Source organism: Phoenix dactylifera, chromosome 1, assembly GCF_051530095.1.
Source record: "Phoenix dactylifera cultivar Ajwa chromosome 1, Ajwa_hap1_PhDact_Kaust_v1.1, whole genome shotgun sequence".
In the NCBI taxonomy this organism is placed as follows: Eukaryota; Viridiplantae; Streptophyta; class Magnoliopsida; order Arecales; family Arecaceae; genus Phoenix; species Phoenix dactylifera.
This window is the reverse complement of record NC_143190.1, coordinates 41,164,231-41,175,250: the sequence shown is the minus strand read 5'-3', so window position 1 is coordinate 41,175,250 and position 11,020 is coordinate 41,164,231. Positions and strand designations below refer to the sequence as shown.

Here is an 11,020-nt window from a genome sequence, read left to right as displayed (position 1 = left end):
CTTTAAATGTTAAAAGTAACTTGTGTAGGTTGATATGGCACGAGGGAGTGGACGTGGGCGTAATAGGAGGCCGACTCACTTTGCCGATGGCTCTGCTGCTTGGATGCCCTTCGAACAACAAGAAGGTGCTCCACCCTCGCCGACCAAGAGTATGCACCCGCAGGAACACCACGTCAACCCTGTTGGTAGTGCTCTGGAAGTGGGAACCCCGGAAACTCCAAGGACAGGAACCTCGGGTGAGCCTGGAATTCAGCCTAATGAACCACTGAGTGCTTCTCAGATGATGCAAACAATGATGCAACAACAAGCTACTTCCCGTTCAGACATGATGAGAATGATGGAGATGCAACAACGCTTCATGGAACAGCAGCAACAATTTATGCAGCAACAGTTACAACATCAGCAGCAGCAGGTGACTCCTCAGTACCTACAGGGGGCTACAAGTCGGCAGGAGCATCATGTCAGTTCGGCAGAATTCAAAAAGTTTGCACCTTCAGCTTTTAAAGGCACTTCTGACCCTTTAGAGGCTGAGACTTGGCTGAACGAAATGGAAAAGATTTTCAATGCTCTAAGATGCCCTGATGAGGATAGGGTTACTTTTGCTACATTTATGCTGCTAGGAGAAGCGGATATTTGGTGGAATGTGGAAAGAGGAAAGATGGGACATAACGCTACACCTTTGACTTGGGAAGGATTTAAGGAGCTTTTCCGTGACAAGTATATTCCCCAAAGTGTGAGACGGCAGAAATTTCGAGAGTTTACCCGATTAGAGCAGGGGAATATGACGGTCGCAGAGTATGCTGCAAAGTTTGAGGAACTGGCCAGGTATGCCCCAGGACAGGTGGAGAATGAAAGAGAACGAGCTGAGAAGTTTGAAAGTGGACTTAGAGCCCGAATCAGACAACAGGTGTCTACCTTCGAGCTTTCTTCCTACAAGGATGTGGTTAACATAGCTTTGGTAGTTGAAAGGGCCTTAAATGACACTCAAGAAGAGAGGGAAAGAATTTTGAAAAAGAGGAACAGACAAGCTGAGCTACAAAATAAGCAGGGCAGAAATACTGAATCCAAGCCCAAGAAACAAACTACTATGAATGATAAAACTCAGCACAAGGATACTGTAAAATGCTATAGATGTGGTGGCCCCCACTATCGAAGAGACTGTCACTGGTTTAATGGGAACTGTTTTTCATGTGGCCAATAGGGCCATAGGGCAGACACTTATCCTAATCGCAGAGAGCAACAAACTCGACAGGCATCTCAGCTTATTCAGGGAGCTCCAACCAACCAAGCAACTCAGAATGAACAATAACGAGGAGGACAGCAGAGGCCTAGAACTCAGGGGCGAGTCTATGCTCTTACACAACACGATGCCGACGCCTCTAACACTGTGGTGACAGGTACAATTGAAATCTCATCCACGAATGCCTATATTTTGATTGATCCTGGAGCTACTCATTCTTTTGTATCTGCTAATTTTGTTGGAAGAAATAGTACATTGATTTCTTTGCCACTAGAGACTGAACTGTGTGTCTCCATCCCTAATGGAGATGTAATCTTAGTTAACTCTGTTTGCAAAGATTGTATCTTGAATATTGAAGGCAGAAAAATGAAAGTAGATTTAATAGTCCTAGGGATGAAGGATTTCGACATGATCCTTGGGATGGACTGGTTGGCAGCATATCATGCCACTGTTGACTGCTTCAAGAAAACAGTAAAATTTCAAATTTCTGGTCAGCCAGAGTTTACTTTTAATGGCAACAGAATGTTACCTCCGCCAAAAGTAATTTCAGCCATACAGGCCAAGCGACTCCTTCGGAAAGGTGATGAAGGATTCTTAGCCATGGTAATGAGCACCCAGCTGGAAGAACTTAAACTAGAAGACATTCCTATTGTGAGGGAATTTTCTGATGTCTTTCCAGAGGATTTGCCAGGATTACCCCCTGATAGAGAGGTTGAATTCTCCATTGATTTGATTCTTGGCACTGGACCGATTTCTAAGGCCCCATACCGGATGGCTCCAGCTGAATTAAAAGTGCTAAAGGAACAACTACAGGAGCTGTTGGACAAGGGTTTCATCAGGCCTAGTGTTTCTCCTTGGGGTGCTCCTGTACTATTTGTGAAAAAGAAAGATGGCAGTTTCCGGCTTTGCATAGATTATCGAGAAATAAATGGAGTAACAGTGCGAAATAAATACCCTTTACCGAGAATTGATGATTTGTTTGATCAGCTGCAAGGGGCACAAATCTTCTCAAAACTTGATCTACACTCCGGATACCACCAGTTGAGAATAAAGGCTGAAGACATACCAAAGACAGCATTCAGAACTAGATATGGACACTATGAGTTTTTGGTTATGCCCTTCGGGTTAACAAATGCACCAGCAGCCTTTATGGATCTTATGAATCGGGTGTTCAAACCCTACCTGGATCAATTTGTGGTAGTATTTATTGATGACATTCTAGTCTATTCAAAAAGTCCACAAGAGCATGAGGAGCATTTGAGGATAGTATTACAAACTCTTAGAGAAAACAAGCTTTATGGCAAGTTGCAGAAATGTGAGTTCTGGTTAAACAGTATCACCTTTCTCGGGCACGTGATCTCTAAAGATGGCATCTCTGTCGACCCAAAGAAAGTAGAGGCAGTAGTCGATTGGAGTAGACCTACTAATGTGTCCGAGGTGCGCAGCTTTTTGGGAATGGTGGGATACTATCGGAGATTCGTTGAGGGATTCTCTCGTATTGCCATGCCTCTATCTCGCCTAACCCAAAAGCAAGTAAAATTTGAATGGAAGGAGGATTGTGAGCAGAGTTTTCAGGAGTTGAAAAGACAATTGGTGACAGCTCCGATATTGGCCCTTCCATCTGGAACAGGAGGCTTCAGCATCTATAGTGATGCATCACGCAAGGGCCTCGGCTGTGTTCTTATGCAGAATGAGAAGGTGATAGCATATGCTTCTAGACAGTTGAAACCATATGAGCTGAATTACCCTACACATGATTTGGAGTTAGCAGCTGTGATCTTTGCTTTAAAAATATGGAGGCACTATTTATATGGTGAACATTGTGAAATTTTTACGGATCACAAAAGTTTGAAGTATATCTATACTCAAAAGGAGCTGAATTTGAGGCAAAGGAGATGGTTAGAGCTATTAAAAGATTATGATCTAACTATCAATTACCATCCGGGAAAAGCAAATGTTGTGGTCGATGCTCTAAGCAGGAAATCTTCAAGTAAATTAGCGGCTTTGATCACTACACAAAGAAATATTTTGTTGGACTTGGAGAGATATGAAATTGAAGTACGACTGCATGATCCTCAAGTACGACTTGCTAATCTTATGGTGCAGCCTACCTTGATTGAGAGAATTAAGTCATCTCAAAAAGAGGATTCAGAATTACAGAGGGTAAGGAAAACAGTAGAATCTGGTGTCCAAAGTGAATTTCATGTGCATGAGGATGGTTCCTTAAGATTCGGTAGCAGATTGTGCGTCCCTAAAGTTCCAAAATTAAGGAATGAAATTTTAGAGGAGGCTCATAGCTCGGCTTATACAATGCATCCAGGAGGCACAAAGATGTATCAGAATTTAAAGAAACATTTTTGGTGGAGTGGTATGAAAAAGGATATTACTCAAATTGTAGCTCAGTGTCTAGTATGTCAACAGGTAAAAGCAGAACATCAGAGACCTACGGGACCATTACAGTCTCTACTTATTCCTCAATAGAAGTGGGAGCATATCACCATGGACTTTGTGACTAGCTTGCCTAAAACCCTACGAGGTAATGATGCCGTGTGGGTAATTGTTGACCGGCTAACCAAATCAGCACACTTTTTGCCTTTCAGAGTTGGTTTCTCCTTAGAGAGATTGGCAGGTTTATATATAGAACATATTGTGAAGTTGCATGGGGTCCCAGTTACCATTGTGTCAGATAGAGACAGTAGATTTGTATCACAGTTTTGGAAGAGTCTTCATAAGGCTCTTGGAACCAAATTGAGTTTTAGCACAGCTTTTCACCCCCAAACCGATGGACAGTCAGAAAGAACTATCCAGATCTTGGAAGACATGTTGAGAGCCTGTGTTATGGATCTAGGAGGAGCATGGGATGGCCACTTATCACTAATAGAGTTTGCCTACAATAATAGCTATCAAGCAAGTATACAAATGGCTCCTTTTGAGGCGTTGTATGGCCGGAAGTGCCGATCTCCTATTTGTTAGGATGACATGGGCGAGAGAAAATTGTTAGGCCCAGAGATAGTACAACAGACTGTTGATAAGGTGCAAGTGATCAGAGAACGACTCCGTACAGCTCAGAGTCGCCAGAAGAGTTATGCTGATAATAGAAGGAGAGAACTGGAATTTCAAACTGGAGATCATGTTTTCTTGAGAGTGTCACCCACAAAAGGTGTGATGAGATTTGGGGTTCGTGGCAAATTGAGCCCTAGGTATGTTGGTCCGTTTGAGATTTTGGATAAGGTTGGAGAGGTGGCGTATCGACTGGCTTTACCACCGGCTTTATCCAGTGTACACAATGTTTTTCATGTGTCAATGTTGAAGAAATATGTTCCAGATCCGAATCATGTGGTAGCATATGAGCCATTACATCTTCAGGAGGATTTGACCTATGAGGAGTTTCCGATACGAATTGTGGACAGAAAGGATCAGGTACTACGACACCGAACCATTTCTTTTGTAAAGGTACAATGGAATAATCATGCAGAAAGAGAGACTACTTGGGAGCTCGAAGAAGAAATGAAAGTCAAATATCCGCAGCTTTTTGAAACTTCAAGTATGTCAATTTCGAGGACGAAATTTTTTCTTTTAGGGGGGGAGAATGTGAAGACCCACTTAGGATTGGGCCGGCCCCTGAATAAGGCGGCCCAATACACAAAAAGAGGGGAGGGAGTCTCCCGATCGGAGTATCCTCCCTCCCCTGTTTTCAAATTTCCTCCCCCTCCCGAATCCACCGGAAGAGAGATTTTAGGGTGATAAAAATCCTACCAAATCAGGAAGATCTCCCATCTCTCTTCCCCTAGGGCATCAACCGAGGGCTTCCACACACACACAAAAAAAAAAAAGAGAAGGGAGATTGGGTTTTACCTTGCCGCGGGAGGAACCGGAGCGGTCGCTGTCGATCCGGTTGGAAGGATCTCGCCGGAGGCAAGGTGAGCACCCTCTCCTCCTTCTCCTCCATCTTTGGCTGCTATTTCCTTGGGAAATGGCCGGGAAGCCGCCGGATTTAGAAGAACCGAACTCGCCTCGGCGGCTTGGTTCTTTCTTCCATTCCGGCCGGCCGTCGCCGGGCGTGGCACCACCGGCACCGCCACAGGCCGACGACCAGGGGGTGTCGCCGACCGTGGGCCACCGGCGGCCGAACCCCCTTCTCCCCTTTCCGACGGGAAGAAGGAAGAAGAGAGGAAGAGAGAGGGTCTTTCCCCTCTCTTTCTCTTATTATATAACCCTTTTATTATATTATTTGTTTATTTGTTGTTTGGTTTCCTTCTTACACTTGGATCCAGGGAGATCAGGGCTTTGAGGACTCTAGATAATCTTGGGATGCTAGATTTCAGAGGACCCTTTAGAGGATTAAATTGGGGTCCTAGAACATCATATATCTTTGATAAATTTTAATGATGATTTGGTTCTGTAGGGGAACAATCTATTGGACGAGAGGACGCTGAGCAGAGTCCTGCGCATTCCGGTTCATAGATCGCCGTGAGGGCGGGTGATTAGTTGTCTGAGTTTTCAATAAAGGGTAAGATTCCTTGTACGCCAATCCTACATGATATAAATATTTTGCACTATATATATGTTTGATATGCTATGATCCAGACAAAGCAAAAATAGTTTATATTAAATTATATTTTGGTCGTGTTGGCTTGTGATTGGAATTATGATGAATGCATGTATGTGTATAACCTATATCTGCATAATTGGATTTATGGATGTGGTGGCATGGACTAACCATGTTATATTGATTGCCCTGTCACGGGCTGGAAACGTGACCATGGTTAGTCTAGGTCGGATAAAGTGGAAAAGGGAATGGATGTGTGTTTGTGAATTGATTAAATGAACAGGGACTTTGGGCTTATCTCGTTATTATTGATTGCCCCATCATAGGCTGAAAATGTGATATTATCGATTGCCCCGTCACAGGCTGGAAATGTGATACTATCGATTGCCCCGTCACAGGCTGAAAATGTGACACTATCGATTGCCCCATCACAGGCCGGAAATGTGATACTATCGATTGTCCCGTCACGAGCCGGAAACGTGACCGGGATGTAGCCCAAAGTCGGAAAGATAATTGATCCGGATCAAGTTAACATGGAATGGGAAGAAAAAGCATTGAAAATAGTCATAGTGATTTATAAGCTATATATATATACTATATCATTCTTATGTGGCCAGACTTTCATTGATGTTTGATGTATAATTATGGACTTTTATTGATGCTTGATGTTCATAATTATATTGATTATTTGAGTCTTATGGAAACTGTTTATGATTTCATGAAATGTGCATCGATTTATCGTGGTTTTCGAATTCATATTATTATTGTGTTGGTATGGATGTGTAGGGATTCTTACTGGGCTGTAAAGCTCACCCCCTTCTTCTTCTTTTTCTTTACCAGAGTTGCAGAATGCATAGATTTGGATGGGATGGGCGCAGAGTGCGAGTACCAGAGTTATTAGTTAGTTAGTTTGTTTATCCTTCTTTGATGTCGATGAACATTTGAAGATTTTGTAATTGAACCAATTTGTTTATTTGGACATGTCGGATTTGTCTATTTGAATTATTAAATTAGTTGTGGATTTATTGGAATTTTTGTTAATCATAGGCCTTGCATGATCTTTAGGGCACTGCTCTAGGGCTCATGCGGCCGGTCGCGTACCGGACCCGGGTGCTGGATTCGGGGCATGACAGAGCCTTCATGGACTTACGCATAAAATAGTGTCCATGGGCTGACGCATGAGATAGTCTTCTTGAGCTTATGTATGGGATAGCATTCATGGGCAATTAAAACTGCCTAACAGTCGTGATCCCGAGGGCTATTAAAGCCCATAGATCCCTTGCAGAGGAACTCCATCACTCTTTCATTTCCCCTCACTCCCTTATTTTTCTGCTACAAGGAACTGAAGCAGGAGCGATATCATCGGAGTAGGGATCCGAGCCGCTTGAGGGAACATCACAGAGTTGTCCCGGAGCTAGGTAAGTCCCTGACTTCTTCTTTCCTTGTATTATGCAAGTAGATCTAGCTTAATTATGAAACAACAACACAAAGAGAAGACGAAATAGAAGAGATCAAAAGAAGAAGAGGAAGAAGATGAAGAGTAGGGAAGGGAAGATCTAACTAAAGCATTCGGCTATTGATCCGGCGCCAACACGATCGGCCACGGTCATAACCACAGTCGTCGACTGCCGAAAGCTCTTTCCCTCTCGAACCCCTTCTTCCTTGTACTCAAGCAACCCTAACCCTAAAACCTTACCTCCCGATCCATGGTACAATGGTCGGCCAAGCGCCCTTCTCTAACTGGATGCCCAAGGGAGAGAATCCCCGGCTCGGCCGCACCCGTAGCCAATCTCGGCTAGGGTGATGGTGGAACCGAGGGATCCCTCCTTCCCCGATGTGCTGACGGAGGAGGGTTTATCCTCCCCTCCTCTGTTGGGTTGGAAAGAGAAGAAGAAGGGAGGTTGGAGAGGGGTGATCAGGATGACCGAGACCTCCTCCCTCTCAGCCGGTATCGGCCGTAGAGCCGGTCGCGGTCTTCGGCCGCGGGCGCTGGCTGTAGGCGCCAGCCATAGGCACAGCCCTTTCAAGAGCTCCGTCGCCCTCCCTTCTGCTGAGAGAGAGAGAAAGAGAGGGAGGAGAAGAGGGGAGAAAAGAGGAGAAGAGAGGAGAGAGAAAGAAGAAATGAGGAAGAAAGAAGAACAGGAGAAGAAGATAAGAAAGAAAAAGAAAGAAGAAGAGGGAAGCTTCGGGAAGGAATAAAGAAAAAAAGAAAAAGAAGAAAAGAAAAAGAAGAAAAAGAATAAAAGAAAGAAGAAAAAAAAAAAGGAAAGAAAATGCTGGTGGGCCTGATTTCGGCAGTAGGTTTCAAATAACTTGGGTTTTAAAGGTCTGAGGCTGGGTTGGGTCTGGTCCGAGCCCAGTATTCTTAAACCCAAAACTAAATTAGGCATAAGGAGTCCAAACCTTAATGTAAGGGTCCAATTGAATATAGTTTGAGGCTAGGTCCCTTTAAATTAAATATAACTAATAGAATTTAATCATAAGTTAACTAATTATATTACTGGACCTGAATATAAATGGGCTCAGTGACTAAATCAGGGCAAGGGCCTGTTCCAGAATTTAACCAATTTCTGCACCTGAATACAAACGGGCCTAGCGATTGAATCAGGCCAAGGGTTTGATCCAGAATTTAATTAAACTTCGGGCCTGAATGCAAATGGGCCCAAACCTGAACCAGAGGGCAATTGGGTCTAAACCAGAAGTTGGAATTAGGTCAGACCTGAACCAAAAACTGAATCAAACCTGAATCAGAGGTTGAATCAGGTCTAAACCAGAAGCTGAACCAGACCTGAACCAAAAATTAGGTCAGACCCGAACCAAAAGGTGAAATAGACCTGAACCAGAAATTGAATCAAATTCGAACCAGAAAGTAGATTAGACCTAAACCAAAAATTGAATCAAATTTGAACCAGAAGTTAGATTAGACTTGAACCAGAAATTGAATTAGGCTATGGATCTAAAAATGAAATTGAGTCCTATGCGTGGACTATAAATAATTTTAATTAAGAGAAGATTATAAATAAATAGAAATTAAATGTGCAAGTGACATGCAATTTAATGATATTGCTAGGTATTGGAGAATTGGAATCTAAGTCTAAGAGTTGGTGAGCAAATTAAAGTAAGCGATCCTGATATAATCTTATTGCTTTCAAATACATGAACTATTTGAATACAATGTTGTATATTACTAATTATGTTTCTCAAAAATTAGGATCAAGCATATGTAGCAAGTGATGTATGATTTTGACAAAATGGCATTCATCAAGTTTACTATATTGTGTACACTGGATTTATGATGATATAGAAAGTTGCATAAAAGAAAATGAAGTTTGCAGCATGATCCTAAACTTTATACATTATGGTGCTATTATTCGTCTTTCAATCTACTTATGAAGTAAGATTTATGGAAAATATGATATGGTTTATAAACTCTCAGATTACTATGTACGGCCCTCGCCAGTGGGTTATAGTAGCTCGGCAAACGACCCTCGCCAGCGGGTTATAGTAGCTCGGCATACGGCCCTCGCCAGCGGATTATAGCAGCTCGGTATACGGTCCTCGCCAGCGGGTTATAGTAGCTCGGTATACGGCCCTCGCCAGCGGGTTATAGTAGCTCGGCATATGGCCCTGTCATGGGTAATAATAGTGACTATAGCTGCATTACCATCTAAGAGTAGAGATTTCAAAGCATGAATAATGGCAAAAATTTTACATGATGCATATTCAAATTTATGAACTTGTATGATTGGACATGCATTGCTTTATGACTGATTTGGATATATACTATAAGAAATGCCTATTTTGTTTTAACTGTTAATTTCCTAAACTAATACACTGGCATGTGGAGCATTATAAATGATTTAGTAAGATTGTACATGGTTACTTACTGAGTTTTTATAGCTCACACCAATTCATTTATGTCCTTACAGATAAATAAGACTGCTAGGAGCAAGGAGCTTGACTCACTCCAGGGTTTGGGATACACTGAATATAATTGTACAAATTTTTAAAAGCTCTATATCGCTCCTTATTGTTCAAACATTTTATGCCCTTCATGAACAATATAATTCATTTAAATTTAAAATTTTATGTGGCTGCGTGCTATTGCGGCAAAGATTTGCAATAGCAAGGCCGTGTCATGATCCGGATTCGGGGCGTGATAGGAAGGGCCGATGATAGGAGCTGTAAATAGAGTTCGATCATAACCGAAATTCGACCGGAGTCAGATTCCATCCGACGAACTTAAGAGGAAGAAGACTTTAATGGGAGTCCTCTTCCCTCCTTGCACGAGCGCAGCATGTGCATTTTTTTTTTTTTTTCCTTCTTTTGGGCCAACTGGGTCGGTCAAATGGACCGGGCCCATTGGGTCTTACAAACTTGCTGGAGCTTGTGGGTAGAACGGAACAGCAGAATATTTAAAATTGTGGCCATCTCACCTACATCTCTCTTCCAACGAGTCAGAAGTCTCTTTCAAGACTGGATGGCGACCTGTAATGGGCAAATCAAAACTGCGACTACTGACCTTTGGAGTTTACTGTTCAACGACGCCGGCACGAAACAAGTCAGAATATAATACTAGAGAGTAAGGAAACAATGGAGCAAGCTCAGCGAGTGTCTTGTTGGAGGAAGTTTGCTCACCTTAATTAGCTCCCCTCCGCCTGCTTGAGAACCGGGAAAGTGTACTGGTTTACAAAAATTGAAACGAGCAGGTAGTAGGACGAATGGGACGACATCTAACTCTCTTGTAAATCCTGCTTTCATGAACAAAATAAGGTTGGCCCCAGCGTGTCTATGGGTCACTATTTCGATGATCCTTCCAGCAAAGGCCACTACATTAGTGGGTTGCGGTGGAAGCTATGTACATAAAACTTTCAGTAAATCCTACCCTTTTTCATAAAAAAAGCCGTTTTGCAGTCTCTACGTGGACTTAACAACGGAAGGATTTCATAACGATCCTAATTTGATTTGAGGATGTTTGAATCATTTTTTATTTTAACTTCAATTTTTTTTTGACAATAAACTTATTCTGGCGGCATAATGTACATCCGATAACTCAAGGCACTATATCTTGTAAATAGATTATTTCAATAAACATTGAGGAAGTGCGACTCGCTTCGTTCATTTTCCATAAAAGAAAAAAAAATAACTCGAGAATCTAAATATTTCAAGTTTTACTGAGGGCGTTCTCCGAGAAAGTCATGCCTCGATGCCTCTCTTCCAAAGTCATGTGA

At 42.6% G+C, this 11,020-nt stretch overlaps 1 long non-coding RNA gene across 1 annotated transcript; it reads left to right on the top strand.

The window, feature by feature from the left end:
• Nucleotides 1-5,618: 5,618 nt before the first annotated feature.
• LOC149768669 (uncharacterized) lies at nt 5,619-9,873 on the top strand. Its single transcript, XR_016395620.1, has 2 exons — nt 5,619-8,907; nt 9,719-9,873. It is a non-coding gene; the product is annotated as an uncharacterized LOC149768669 (long non-coding RNA).
• Nucleotides 9,874-11,020: the final 1,147 nt, after the last annotated feature.